Here is a 14,931-nt window from a genome sequence, read left to right on the forward strand (position 1 = left end):
CATGTTAGTCACATGGCCTACTGCAGCACTGCACCAAATGTAGTATTCAAAATGAGTATTTCATTCCAGTTTTACTGGCTGCAAGTTTTAACTTCTTGAGAGTTACTTTTCCTTATTGCAATGAGAGAGAACTGGTGCCCTCTTTGTGTTATCACACCCAAAAACATGGAGATAGAGCCCATTTGCTTGTTAAGTGATCTGTTACAAAACAAAATGGAGAAACTCTTAAAGAGACTAGTGCAGAACAATACTAACATAGGCCTGTGCATGTAGATCTTCAGAAGAGCCTGACTCTGCAGGAGAGATGAAAGAAAAGTAGCTAACACTTCATCAGTCTTAAGAGAAAAAAAAAATACTTTTATTAGTCTCTGTAAAGATCATCCCAAAAAAGATGCCACTACTAAAGAAGCTGAAAAAAGATAATACCTTATTACTTTTGAAAAGGATGATCCATCCAAAAGAATAGAGACCATTCTTACTAGGCTAAAATACTACCTTTGCAGCTTCTCCCATTAGGATTATCCTTCCCTGTAGTTAAACACTTTTCTGCTCAGACTGTCACCACTATTGAGAAACTAATACGCATGACAGCTGCACATATGTTCATATGGTGACCCCTCAAAAATTGGTAATGCACAGGCATGCGGCAATTGTCTATGAATACCAGCATATATGTTTGACCTGTGCATTTAATAGTCCATTGGTTGTAGCATCATGGTAGTAATCCTAGCAATCATATGCCACCCCTTCTGCAAATAAAGATTTATCCAGTTAATACCTAATAGCTTGCCAAACAACATAAAGCAACAGCAGCTAATCATAATTGCAGCAAATCTATACTTGTCTCATTTACAAACCTTAAAATGAGATTAATGAAAACATTGCCATTAGGTCGGTTAATCTCTGATTGAATGGGAGCAGAAACTGTATAGAATTTATCATGCAGGAATGCATTTGTGTACATATTTTTTTTTAAATTATAAAGAAAGTGCCGATAACATGCATAACACATCAAAGTCAATGGAAATGCTGACTAATTTGCAAGTCTCTTGCTCTGTGCAAGATGTATGGCGAAGGACCTATTCCAATAAACAGTTAAGGCAATTCATGCTGATAAAATGCACTGGTGACACCATATCAGGCAGACTGCATGGAGCACAGAATGAAGCAGTGGAAATTATTTTGAACTTCATACTGTTAAATTCAAAAGCAACTCCATATCTGCGTCAATATTATATAGCTTCTTTAAGATAAAAGTATGAATTAGGAATTTAATGTTTTACTGGTAGAACTAGCCAACCAAAGTTGTCAAGCACAAAAAAGCAGGGGAAGGCAAGAATTGCCATGTAATAATTTCCTTGAACACACATAGACACACACACACACACACACACACACACACACACACACACACACACACACACACACACACACACACACACACACACACACACACACACACACACACACACACACACACACACACACACACACACATGTGCACACACACTCACACAAATGCACATCTATCCATCTATCTATCTATCTATCTATCTATCTATCTATCTATCTATCTATCTATCTATCTGTCTGTCTATCTAGCTATCTAGCTATCTAGCTATCTATGTATCCATCTGTCTATCATTCCCAGGAGAGTGAGGAGATTGAGACAACTTGGACATTGTCACATGGTTGCCACAGTTTTTTTCTTTTCCTCACATGCCCTAATATCACTTAACCATGCATACTAGTAGAAGTCCAAGGATGCACATGCAATGGGACATCCTGGAGTATTATCCCACCTCTATAACACCTCAGCCTGTGCTACTGCCTCCTTTAAAACATGTTCCTCACCCTGTCTACACCAGGGATCAACCTTGAGATGCACGAGTGCACACTCTCCAGCCAAGGATGGGCACATTCATTTTTCCCTGCCAAAAAAATTGATGCCCAAGCCTCTAATCAAACCTGGGCTGCCTGCTTTGTAGTCAGGGATTTGTCTCTCTGTGCCATGGCACTAGCTATGTTTACTGAGAAAATATTGTTGACAGCTCAGAACCAAAGACAAATTTGCAGGAACAAATAGGAAAGAATTTCTGTAATTTAAGGCTACAAATATTTATGAATGCCAGGAAAAGGTGAATCTTTACATGACCAAGAAAATCTACTAATGCATTTTACAGATTTTTAAGACTTTGTTCAATGCTCCAAGTTATTTCTGATTTCACAAAGGAAGGTGTGTGTGTGTGTGTGTGTGTGTGTGTGTGTGTGTGTGTGTGTGTGTGTGTGTGTGTGTGTGTGTTGGTGTGTGTGTGTATCTATCTATCTATCTATCTATCTATCTATCTATCTATCTATCTATCTATCTGTCTATCTATCTGTCTATGTCTATCTATCTATAGCAGAATATCTAGCTGTAGCCATCTGATCATGTGCCTAGGATTCACTAATGTCATGTTTTTTAATCATCCTGGGGATGTGTGCCAGGGAGGACTATATACTGCTGAGTTTATGGCCATTAGATGCTTGAAGCATGACGGTTTCAGACATACATATATCATGTAATACAAATGTCATAGTTTATTACTGCTTCACTTGAATATATATTGGGTTGGATACACACGTGTTTTACATATTCATAATCACAGTTAAATAGTCCAAGTTATTGTTAGTGATTTAAGATTCTTCACCTACTGGAGACATTGCAATGCATATTGATACTATCGACATCATAATCATGGTTTTCTAGAAGCAGAGGAATGGTTTCCCTGTGTGTAACATAGCAGTGCTAGCTCTGTCTTCAGATGGGCCAGAGGGATATGCCTACTTCATGGACACTTTTAGTAGTTTAGTGCAACATATGTCTCAAGCACTTCACCTATCAGCTGCAAAGGTAGTATTTTAGCCCAGTAAGAATGGTCTCTATTCTCTTGGATGGACCATCCCTTTCAAAAATAATAAGGTATTATCTTTTTTCAGCTTCTTTAGTAGTGGCATCTTTTTTGAGATGATCTTTAAAGAGATAAATAATAAAAGTTTTTTTTTTCTCTTGAGACTGATGAAGTGTTAGCTACTCTTCTTTCATCTCTCCTGCAGAGTCAAGTTCGTCTGAAGATCTACATGCACAGGCCTATGTTAGTATTGTTCTGCACTAGTCTCTTTAAGAGTTTTTCCAATTTTTTATAAAGTAAGCAACAGATCACTTAACAAGCAAATGGTCTGTATCTCTATGTTTTTGGGTGTGATAACACAAAGAGGGCACCAGTTCTCTCTCATTGCAATAAGGGAAATTAACTCTCAAGATGTTAAAACTTACAGCCAGTAAAACTGGAATGAAATATTCATTTTGAATACTTTAACCAAATGGTGCTTGTCACAAACACTAAAGCTGTATGCTTCACGCACTGGACAGTTATTTGGAAGTTTCACTGCAATTTATTTACAATGCATGCTTGAAGTGTACTTTATTTACTTGTGCAAATATGTCAACTCAGTTATTTCCAAGGGGAAAAAAAAAACTGAAGCACACTCTTCAGGCCTGTTATAGTTTAATTCATTTTTTTTTTTACTTTCTGAGAAAATCAACAACACCTTTAGTCAATATTCACAACTTAGACTTCTGAAAAAAAAAAGACACAAGTTATTTACATCTCTAGTATTTCATATGCAAGATATATACTGGAGGTAAATCCACAGCTCCTAGGTAAGGTATCCTTAGGAGTCTACAGACACGCACTTACAAGTCCCTTTTCAAGACTGGCATACATCTCTGCCTGTTTAAGCTGCACACCTTCCTTTTAACAATATCTGAGCAGGTGCTTTAGATTTGCCTGTTTCAAGATTTCATTATTGTAGTATATAGTATATACACAGCATGGCTATTGTAAAACTTTACTATGTAACACCTAGCATATAAGCACTTTACAAAGGTGAAACAATCACTATTCCCCACTGACTACTGTATGAGTCTTGTGAATGCTTCCTTAGCTTTCCCTATCTATTTATTGTGTGTTGTTGAGTATTCATTAAAGATTAATGTCCCAGGAGGAGGAGACTTCAATATTGTATCTCAATGTCGTCATCTCAGTGACTCATCAGATTACTTATTGTCAAAAAAGATGAAAGTCTACTGGCATAGGTTACCATGAAGAACCCTATGGATGCTGAAGGTATATTTTGCTTTGATATGATCTTTCTAGTGCATTGATGGAAGCATTTGCTAGGATGGTAGTCATCCATCTACATAAGTTTTCACATATCATATTAAGCATCAAAGAGGTTTGGTGACACATGTTCACTGACTGGCATGATTATGGTGTGCTGCCTATTGCCATCTGGTGATTATCACCATTATACCAGTTTGCATCTTTGTCTAGTACACCTGCTACCTCTTTATAGCTACCATCAAGCTCGCTACACACTTAGCATTTCAAGTGGCTATGGCTAAATGTATTCAAAATATGTCTGCTTGCATTGTACCCTGGATGTTTGCCTGTTCATAACAGACACTGTAAAATAAAACTTGGCTGTGTAATGCAGATGTGATGCATACTAGAGTACACCTTTATTATACATGTGTTCCAATAAAATGTGCTTATGTACTTGTAATTGCCTTATTCCAAACAAAACATGGGCTTTTTGTTAATGCAGCTGTAGTGACCTAATCATGACTGCAAGTTGTGTACTTTGTAGCCCTTCACATGCCAGCCATCTAGTATTCACATGCATGGTCATTGTAAATACCCTTCCGTAGCATCTGGTCTTGTGCATTTTTTGCATCATCTCCTTTCTCTCCTCAGCACTGTCCATCCTTTATTTGTATCTTTATCTCTGATGTGTTCTTTACATTTGTATCATACAAACCCTAGTTTGTTTTGTTTTTTATTTCTTTCTTTGTATCCATCAACTTTGTTTCAACATAGCTCTATGTAGTTACTGTTTCTCTTGTACTCTATTTTTCTTGTCTTCTCCTGTGTTGCCTTGGATAAGAAAATGGGACTTCATCTGAGCAAAACAATGAACCACCCCTGTCCTAAGTGGAATACAGGATGTATGCACAGCATTGTGGAAAGCATCTATGAAAGAAACACTTTAACAATTTAACCATCCCAGTCCCAAGTGTTTTCCCTCATACTGTTCCATGTCATAATCCCATTATGCATTCCTCAGGTTGCTGTGATCATTTCCCCTTCCTATCATCCCTGTTATTCATTGTGCTGCATGTTGAACATTGTATGTGACATGTATGTGCCCAAAACATTTATAAGTGACATATATGTGCCAGGCATCAAAATATTTGTATGTGACATATATTTTTATTTTTATTTTTTATTTATTTTACATTTGTTGACCGGGAAAGTTGGACTGGACACAGATCCATTTTCAGCGGAGGCCTGGGGAGAAAATCTCCAATAGCAATACATACAAGAAAATTTCATAAAAGAAAAAATAGCATACAGAAATAAATATTACATCCATATGAACATCAGTGAGGTATAGATTAACAAATTCTTAAAGGAGACATTTAGTAAAGTACATAGGTTAAGAATATTCAGGATTACAACAGTAAGAACTATGTAGAATTTTTATTTTGTATTAATGTATATCTGAGTGTTTGCCTGTAATTGTGAATAATTGAGCCAATTGTTTGAAAAGTGGGTTTTCAGGAGTTTTTTAAATTGAATAGTCGAAATAGTAGAGGTTATTTGGTTTGGTAGTGAGTTCCAGATTCTGGCAAATGTGCAAGCAAAGAGAGATTTGCCAGCATCATTTTTGTATTTGATGATGTTTATGAGGTTCTAGCAACTAGATCTTAAGGCTCTACTGGGAATGTGGAGGTTAATTAGATACTGGACTGCAGTTTTTTTTTTTTCAGGAAGGTAGTAGAGTTTGTGTGCTATTGAGAGTTGATTGAGTAAGAGTAGTTGAGGCAACTCAAGCCAATTGAGCTGGTTAAGGGCAAGACAGTGGTAGTATTTGTATGAGGCTTCAGTAGCAAACTTGGCAATCTTATTATAACAAGATTCCATTTTGTTCAGATCAGATTGGCAGAGATTAGTAAGGATGGGGGAGGCATACAGAAAGATGGATAAGAGATGAGTCCTTGCAATAGTAGCTTTGGTATGGTTTGTGATAAACTGTTTGTTCCTATAGAGGAGCCCTAGCTTTTTGTTAACTTTCTTGATGGTTTGCGCTATATGGATGTCAAATTTCAGGTTATCATCTATTTCTCCACCTAGCAGTTTAGTGTGTGCAGTTGGAGTGATTTGAATGTTATCTTTGCAGTGAAAGGTGAAACTATTGTTAAGGAGGGGAGCTCAACAAGGGCTGAAAAGAATTAGTTGAGTTTTTTTGGGGTTGTGAAGATTGGGTGAAGATAGATGAAAGCTGTCAGCCTAGCCAGATAGAATTTTGGAGATAATTCTGTCATCTGTAAATATTAATGTAAACCACAGGCTTATTTTAAATGGTAAAAATAGTGTTACATGTGGAACTGGGAAAAAAATGTAACAACAGTGCACTCTACTGACCAAGTAAAACATGTTGTGATCCTTTGACGTTAGGGTTCAGAGCCAGTGAGTCTAGAGTGGGGCATCCTGCCTATTGTTTTAAGGCCAGAGTTAATAGCCAGAATTTGCATGCATAAATGTCTTTTAATGCTCTGGTTTCTGACCAGAGGTAAAGAATGTAAATGTAGTCTCTGTTAGCCTGGGAACCCAGGGAAGTGTGAAGAATAATGTAATGTGAACCAGGGATGTGATTTTAAAAACAGAGAGAATTAGAGAGCATTAAGCATTTTTGTCTTGACCATCCAACTCATCAGCACTGTCTTGCTCTATATGTAAGTTTATCTTAGATTTGTGTTTTCTCTTAGAAATAGCTAGAAACTAGAAAGATTAGACTAAGTGTTTTTCTGTGACCTCAGAACTGTACTACTGAATTATTTTAAGTATTTCTCTGTGATCTCTGAACTCTTTACTAGCACTGCATAGTAAAAAGTATTGTCTTGTGTTTTGACTATTTGTTATTAAATATTTTAAACCCTTCCAACTGTGGCTGTTTTTGTAGAGATAGTTTAAGCTCTTTAGAGTAATTGCATGCCTGTGGTAAAATTGTACAAAGCCACTTCAATAGCTTTAGCCCTGGGCTATACTACCAATTGGATAATAAAATTGCACAGTGGACACCCTTTTAAAGGCCTTTGAGTAGCTGATAAATAGTGGGTGGTGGCAGCTGGTACTACCATTTAGTCTGGGTAAAAGGGGCACAGCTGGAGACCCTGTGCCAGCCATCCCCTGGAGTGTCTGTGTGGTTGTATAAACTCTTCTCAAAGTGTGTGTGTGTGTGTGTGTGTGTGTGTGTGTGTGTGTGTGTGTGTGTGTGTGTGTGTGTGTGTGTGAGCTACCTGGGCAGGGACAAGAAGCACTGGTTGGACAGAGAGGGTGCTGGAGGTTTTAACTTGCCAACTAGGCTGAGATCTGGATCCTATAGCTGTGCCAGTGAGGAGTCTTATTGGGGACCAGGAGAGCAAGGGAGCAACCAGCCCCAGACTTGACTGTATTCTCTGTGTGCTCTTAAGAGATATTGCACTTTACTGTGTGTATTTGTTATCCTTTCCTCCTATATGAGACGCCCCTCACTGGTGTTAGTGGTGAGGATTAAGGTTCCTTGATTGCTGTGACAGGTCACAGGTGTCCCATATTAATTGTTTGGCAATGGAGGGATATCCACACCACATATTAATAGTTGGCAAATGCTAATTGTCTTGTAGTGGTGTGGGTAGAGTGAATTATTGTAGCTTGTATACAGTGAGCTCTGAAGGTGTATTGTACTATAAATCAGCCACGCAGTGAATACTCAGAATTCAGATCACAATTGTTTTATTTCTTTTGTTAGCTTAGTCAGGGTTATCAAGCAGCATGTCAGCAGAGGAGTATGGAAAGCTGACAAGGAGCCAGCTGGTGGAGATGTGACAGGGTAGGGGACTGGTGCATGGAAACCTGACTAAGGCAGACCTGATTGCAGCCTTGGTTACAGCTGCTTCAGAAAACAGCAACCAGGAGGACAATCAGACTGGCAGTGGAGATATAATACCCTCGAAGAATGGACAGCTCAGCCTTTCTGCAGAGGACTTAAAAAATCCATCTGTAGTTAAAGAGACTTGAGTTGGAGGCCAGGTGTTTAGAGATAGAAGCAGATGAAAGACTGAGGAGTCTACAGGTTGAGGAGAATGAGAAACAGCTATGCCTGGAAGCTGAGGAAAAGGAGTGTCAGATGAAGCATGATAGGGAAATGCTGACTCTTTGCCAGAGTCATGCAGGTGATGGGGAAGGGAGTAACTGGACCCCAGAAGCACAAAAGGTCAGTAAATTTCTTCCACAGTTTGAAGAGGGGGTAATTTTGATAGTTTCATTCATATGTTTGAGAGGGTATGCAAACAGTATGGTGTTGACCAAAGGCTCTGGGTACAGTTCCTGACCCCCTTACTCCATGGTAAAGCTGTAACCATTTTGTCAAAAATGTCTGACGTTGCATGTTTTGATTATACTGCTTTTAAAAATCACTTGTTAGAATTGTTTAAGCTAACACCAGAAATGTATAGGAAAAAGGTTCTTGAGCATAGACGCAAGGCAGATGAAAGTGTGTGTGAATATGCTGCGAGAGAGTACAGCAGTTGGTAGTGCCTAGAGACTACTGTTTGGTGCTTCTATCCATAGCCTATGATACTCCTTTTGCAGGTTATATGGGCATAAGACATACAAAGAGGTGTATTATGCAGAACTTCTATTGGCCTGGAATTTCCAGAGGTGTAACAGGGAACTTCAGGACCTGTGAGCAGTGCCAAAAGATAGGCAAGGCAGGATACAAGGTGATAGCTCCTGAGAGATTGGGTGGTAGTTGGTGAGTTCTAAGGAGTTGCCTCCTTTGTGCAGTGGAATATGTGATGTTTTCCACAAGGTGGGGACTTTGTATTCTGCAAGTGACCTGTTTATGAGGATGGATATGGGATAGGCTTTAGCCTCTACTGACATCTGAAGGAAATCTGCTGGTAGGTTGTCAGCTGCTAGCATGGTTGGCCTGAGTTTCTTATGGAGTTTAGAAATTACTTTAGTGGGTACAGGGTGTAGGGAAAAGCTGGTGGTATTGTTTTCTGTAGTAGGGTGGGTTGGGGTAGCTGCTAGTAAAGGGCCATTAGTGTTATTTAGGGCACTGGCAAGGGTTTGAACTGTTTCAATAAAGAATCTGTTAAATTGTGTGGGAATGTTGTTATGGTTGTTTGGTAGTACTGGGGTTGGAGTAGTGGCTTTTCCTGGGTGGATTATATCATTTTTTGTGGCCCAAAATCTTTTAGGGTTATGAGCATATTTTTCTTGCATGTTTTTGTAGTAGTTAGTTTTGACAAGTTTGATTTGTTTTTTGGCTTTGTTGAGGAGTTTTTGGCAGATTTGCCTCAGATTGGTGGTTTTGTTTTTTTGATATTGACTCCAGGACACTCTTTCGTTGTAGTTTTAGTATCTTTAGTTAGCCATGGAGCATAGTTAGCTTATATTCTTATAGTTCAGGAGGGAGCATGATAGTTTAGGATTTTTAGGAAAGTAACATTAAAGTACTGTATGGCTTCATCTAGAGATAGTTGTTTTAGGAGAGTCCAGTTACAGCTTTGCAGTGCATTAATGAAGTCAGTAGTTATAAAGGTATTTTTATTACGTGCTACTTTGAGGTTGGGATGGGTTATGTAATGGGGTCTGTTCCAAATTAGGTAGGTTGGTTGATGGTCACTTAGGCTATTAGGAAGACAGCCAGAATGCCATGCTAGAGTGGGGTCAGATAACAGAATCCAGCCTAAGATGGATTCTCGTTTTGATGTTATGTCTGTTCTAGATGGGGTAGTTATAATTTGGGGAAATCTATGGATGTTAATGTGGGTAGATAGAGTGTGGCTAGAGCAGTTAAACCAGGCAATATTAAAGTCACCTAATAGTATAGTTTTTTGTGGCAGGGAGTTTGAGATCCAGTTTAGCAGGCATTCCATTATAGTAATGTTATTGCCTGATGGGATATAGCCACCTAGTTTTAGTTTGGCAAGGATTAGTTCAACATCCTTGACTTCTTGGGTGTTATAATCAAGTTGTTCAATGGTGAGATGATTTTGGAATAATATTGCTTCACCACCTCCCTTTTTTCTTTACTCTATCTTTGCATATAATATTATAGCCTGGGGCTGCAATCTCATTATTGTAGTGTTCTGGTTTAAGCCATGTTTCAGTTAACACAGCTATATCTGGTTTATATACAGCTAGTAAGGCGTGAAGGTCCTGAATTTTGTTAAGTATACTTCTTGAATTTATGTTTAAGAAGAGGAGAGAAGAGGTAGGTCTATGTTATAGGGGATTTAGCTGACTGGAGTTAGTGTTGGATGTTGCAGTGGGTCCTGGACTGGGATGAATGTCACCACAGCGAATGAGTTTTTGGAACAGGTGAAGATACCGTTTAGTTAGTTTGTGTAATAATTAAGTTTGTCTTAGAGAGGAGTGAGGGTAAGTTTTGACTGTGAGTTTATAGTGAGAGTAAGAGACTGATTGAGAGGTGAGGTCGTATGGTGAGATGAGGAAGTTTTTTTTAGTTTCAGGGGATTGGCTATAGTTTCCGTTTGCCATTGGGGTGGGGTACTGATATGTAGTTGAGTGCGGTAAGAGGAGATAAAGGAAAGCAGGAGAAAAGTGAAGATTGTGAATGGGTAGAGTCGTGATTTTAGTAATTGGGACTGCTGTGTACAGTTCAACTTTTCTAGTTTAATAAATAGTGAGGTGTGTCTAAGGGTAGTATCATTAACTGTGTGTGTTATGTGCCAGGCAACAAAACATTTGCTGAACAATGGTACCTTGCTCTGCTGTATGCCATTTACATTAGTTACCATTGTATAAATAAGGCAGTTAGAAGATACAGAAACAATCTGCATATGATTTTTTTATTATGTTTAATTCTGTTGTATAGATTATTCAAGTTATTAAGTATAAACTGCTGTTTGTTTCTTTTTGATACTTTTGAAGGCTAATGGATCACCTGCAATAGTATAATTATCTCCTTAAATAAGACAAAAAAAAATGCAGCACCACAGCACCAGTGACATTTCAAGAAATATAATCAAGAAATGTTTACATTTTTGAGACCCCTTGAAGCCCTGAGTCAAACTGAGTGGGATGCCTCACAGTAAAGTAAAAATAGGAATCTAGCTTCCTGATATAAGCTTATACATTTTGGCAATTTAACTGCATTTTTTCATATGACAAACATAAATGTTAGGTTTATGGAGTGACAGAGTAGGTATTCTGTACTCTTGCACAGCAGTGGTGGGAGGGACAGCAGCAAAGAATGGGATATTTTACAATCTCTCTTTCTGACATAAATATTACTTTTACCTTCTTTAGTGATTGCCCAGGAGCAGAAGACATAATAATGGCAGTGAATTCATACATAAACAGATACCTCTTGAAATTGGTATAGTCATGTTATTTTTTTCCCTGATAGTATTAGTTTCAGAAGTAGAAAGCCAAGATTTCATTTTTCAAATTATGCGGTGTTGGTCAGCTAAGGGCGTATAACTGGTTTACAACATACAAAGGATGATGAGGTTAAGACATTTCCAGAAGTTCATACTACTTCTAGTGTAGTCTCTGAGACCTGGAATGTTTTTTTTTTTGGGTTAGTTATTTTGTATTTGAAGACTAGCACAGTTCTAGAAGATGAGGATGCACAGAACTTCATGCCTGCATCTTTTACAGGCATTTAATTAAGAACACACACAAGGGAGGATGCATAGCAGTGTTCATTTTACTTATTTATGGCTCTTTGTGTGAAGCTGTTCATTGGATTCCAGCATTAGTTTTCAAAAAAGATGAGTCAAATGTCAGGATAAAATTGTGTCAGATTGCTTGAAACCTTTACTTGTCTTCACCTGCCGTGTACACGTCATCTGTCAATGTATGATGATATGCTTGTAGCATTGCTCATTTTCTATATGTACTCCTCAGAGGCCAGCTAAAAAGTTCACTGAGTATTCTGACTATTGCTGGAGGTATATCTCACATAGTTCATGGATTGTTTGCACATATTTATTGCCTGTCGATTCTTGTTGGATGAAGAACATTGGGCTTCCACCTCATGTCAGAATGTTATGAAATGCTTTTGTATGCCACTTGCTGGCTACATTCCATAATTAGAGAATAGGCTATTTTGTGACCACTATTTGGAAACTTACAAATATATAACCAGGCAGTGGAAACGTATGTAACAGCCTTGGGTGCAGGACTGGCATACCTCTTCTTGTGGATCTATTGTAGAGACATGGCAGTGACAGGAATATTAGCCATTGTTATGCACTGATATGTTGCTTTGGATAGGGTCACACATATTGTTAATTGTGATGTATGATGCACATTATGTTAAATTTATTTAATATTTGGCATACATGCTGTTGATCTCTTACTTCTTATTAAAAAATGCAATATACCCATCTGTTCTCTATGGCACTAAATGCCAGATTGAACCCTGATTATGCCAACTTTCAAATGGTGCAACACATTGAAGCCCCCTGACTACGATTCAGATGATCAATATTCAGTTAGCAGCAGCCGGACTTGGATGCTAGAAGGAATGAGAAGGACAGGATGAGAGTGAGTGTCAGCTGCCAGCCCACCTATCCATGAGGAAAGGAGCTGTCTGTGACACATTGACTGGGTTGACATCTAGAGGGAGCACGAGGGGTTGCACTCAAGGAGAATGGGACTGCAGGGAACATGCTGCTCAAAAGTGCCTAGCTGTATGGTAGAGGAAGGCATGTATGAAGGCAAGCATGCTTCCCGTGGTAAGCAGCTCATAGTGTGAAGAGTGGAGCTCATGTACGTTAGAAGTGTTTAAAGTGGGGATTTGTTGGGTCCAGGAGACTGACCTGCTCTCTACTGACCTGCTGTCTGCTACCTGGGGAATGAGTAACTTGATGAGACCAAAATTAGAAGTTATCTGGCTTCCACCTCAAAAAAAAGGAGTGGACACATTGAAGAGTGAAACAAGGGAAATCATTGGGAAGGAAATTGCTAGGAAATGGTAGAATAAGAAAAAAGAACCTTGATTATGATTGACTCTGTCTCCCCTACATTTATTTTTCTCATGTTGTACCTTCTAAACTCTTCCCTTTTCTTTATTGCAATTATTTTAGTCAAAACTTTACCACCAAATCTACCTCAAAATAAATTGAAAGTCTTGCTTCTATAAAAGGGAGGTGTAACATGTCTATATATGTCTTTAAGTTGCTGGCATCTTTAGTCTCATTTTGAGTCCCATGTGGATGTCTGAAAGTAAAGATGATGGATCTGGCAACATTCATTCAGTTCATGTCCCAGTTTTGTATTACATAATGACAGTTGTTATGGTGACATTGCTGACCTGGAAGGGCATTTTAAGGAAGATGGCGATAAAAAAGCAGTGATGCTGATTGGGAGCATGTCTGCAGAAACCACTTGGCTAGGATGCAGCAGAGCAATATAAAAGGCTGTACTGTGGAGATAATGGAACTGGCTGGAATGAGAGTATTGCCCATTGATAATTAAAAGTAAATGGAGTCATAGAGCTAAGTTTAAAATGAATCTGATAGTGTACTGGAGTTGCTATTGCCAGAGGGTCTGGAATGTCAGACTGATGAGGTATGTTTCAGCTACTTTATGTTTTTTAAGACTGTTTGAACAGATCCTTTCAGCCAGCACTCAGACTTAAAATGTAAACACACACACCCACGAAAAGACAAACTAGAAGAAGTAGGGGGATGCTGAGAGGAGAATTAGCGTGAAGGATTGGGAAAAGGAGTTATATTCAAATGGGCATGAGACAAATAGAAAGGACCATCATTAGGTGGACTGGTAATTGTAAAACTCAGAAGAATAGGGTCCAAAAAAGGAGAAGAGGTACAAGTAATTTTGTGTGACTGCTATGTGGTCTAAAAATAATTCTAAATTATTATATTATTCCTTTTTCTTTCATTTGTAATAAAGTGTTACTATTGAAAGTGTATATTTAAGATTGTATCTTTTCCTTTCCAGTATATGGAAATTACTAGGATAAAGAAAAGAGAAAATGCACTCTTGAATGCAACCAAAAGCAGCAATACATCCACTGTGGTACAGTAAAGGCCAGGAATGGATGTGGGTGAAACAGCCTAGAGGTTAGGTTTAGAGGGTGAGGAAGTCAGTGTGGTTAAAGGAGAAAGCCATATGGAGATGTGACGTCAAAGAGATTGACACTATTATATGAGTAATGGAGGGAACTACCTTGGAGGGAAGAGGCTAGTACTGAGGGAGAATATAGATGGACAGATATCTTCATGCTGGATTGTTGACATCCTCTTACTTATAATGATCATGTTGTTACTATAACACTTTTACCTCAGTGGCAATATTCAAACAAAATCTATGAAATGTTCGTTTGAAAGTTGTTAGATTCTCCAGCTCTTGACATGTGGATATATGTAGGACCAATGTAATATAACGATGCAATTCAAAAAGGGAAGAAGGACATGGTGAGGAAATAAAAAGCATGGAAGTAAAACATAAGAATAAAATACGAAGAACTATTGCTTGCTGTTACAGTGACAGAAATTATAGAAACAGTGCTGGATAGCTAGAGATGGTAAGTAGAAGTAAGAACATTAGCCCTAAAAGGCTAATTAGTTTCTTACTATTCCCACATAAGTAACTATAGCTACTACTTCCCTCTTACCTACAGTTATATATCATTCCTCAGTTCTGACTTTTCTTCAGGCCTCCCTTATACATAATCTTGAATAATGTCATAATAAGCTGGCTAGATTTGCAGCTAAAAAATCACATGAACTCCATCATTGTAGTGCACTAAAAAACTTTAAACTGGCTAGAACTTTGC

Source organism: Protopterus annectens, chromosome 5.part1 (assembly GCF_019279795.1).
Source record: "Protopterus annectens isolate FY-2018-M chromosome 5.part1, PAN1.0, whole genome shotgun sequence".
Taxonomy (NCBI): domain Eukaryota; kingdom Metazoa; phylum Chordata; order Ceratodontiformes; family Protopteridae; genus Protopterus; species Protopterus annectens.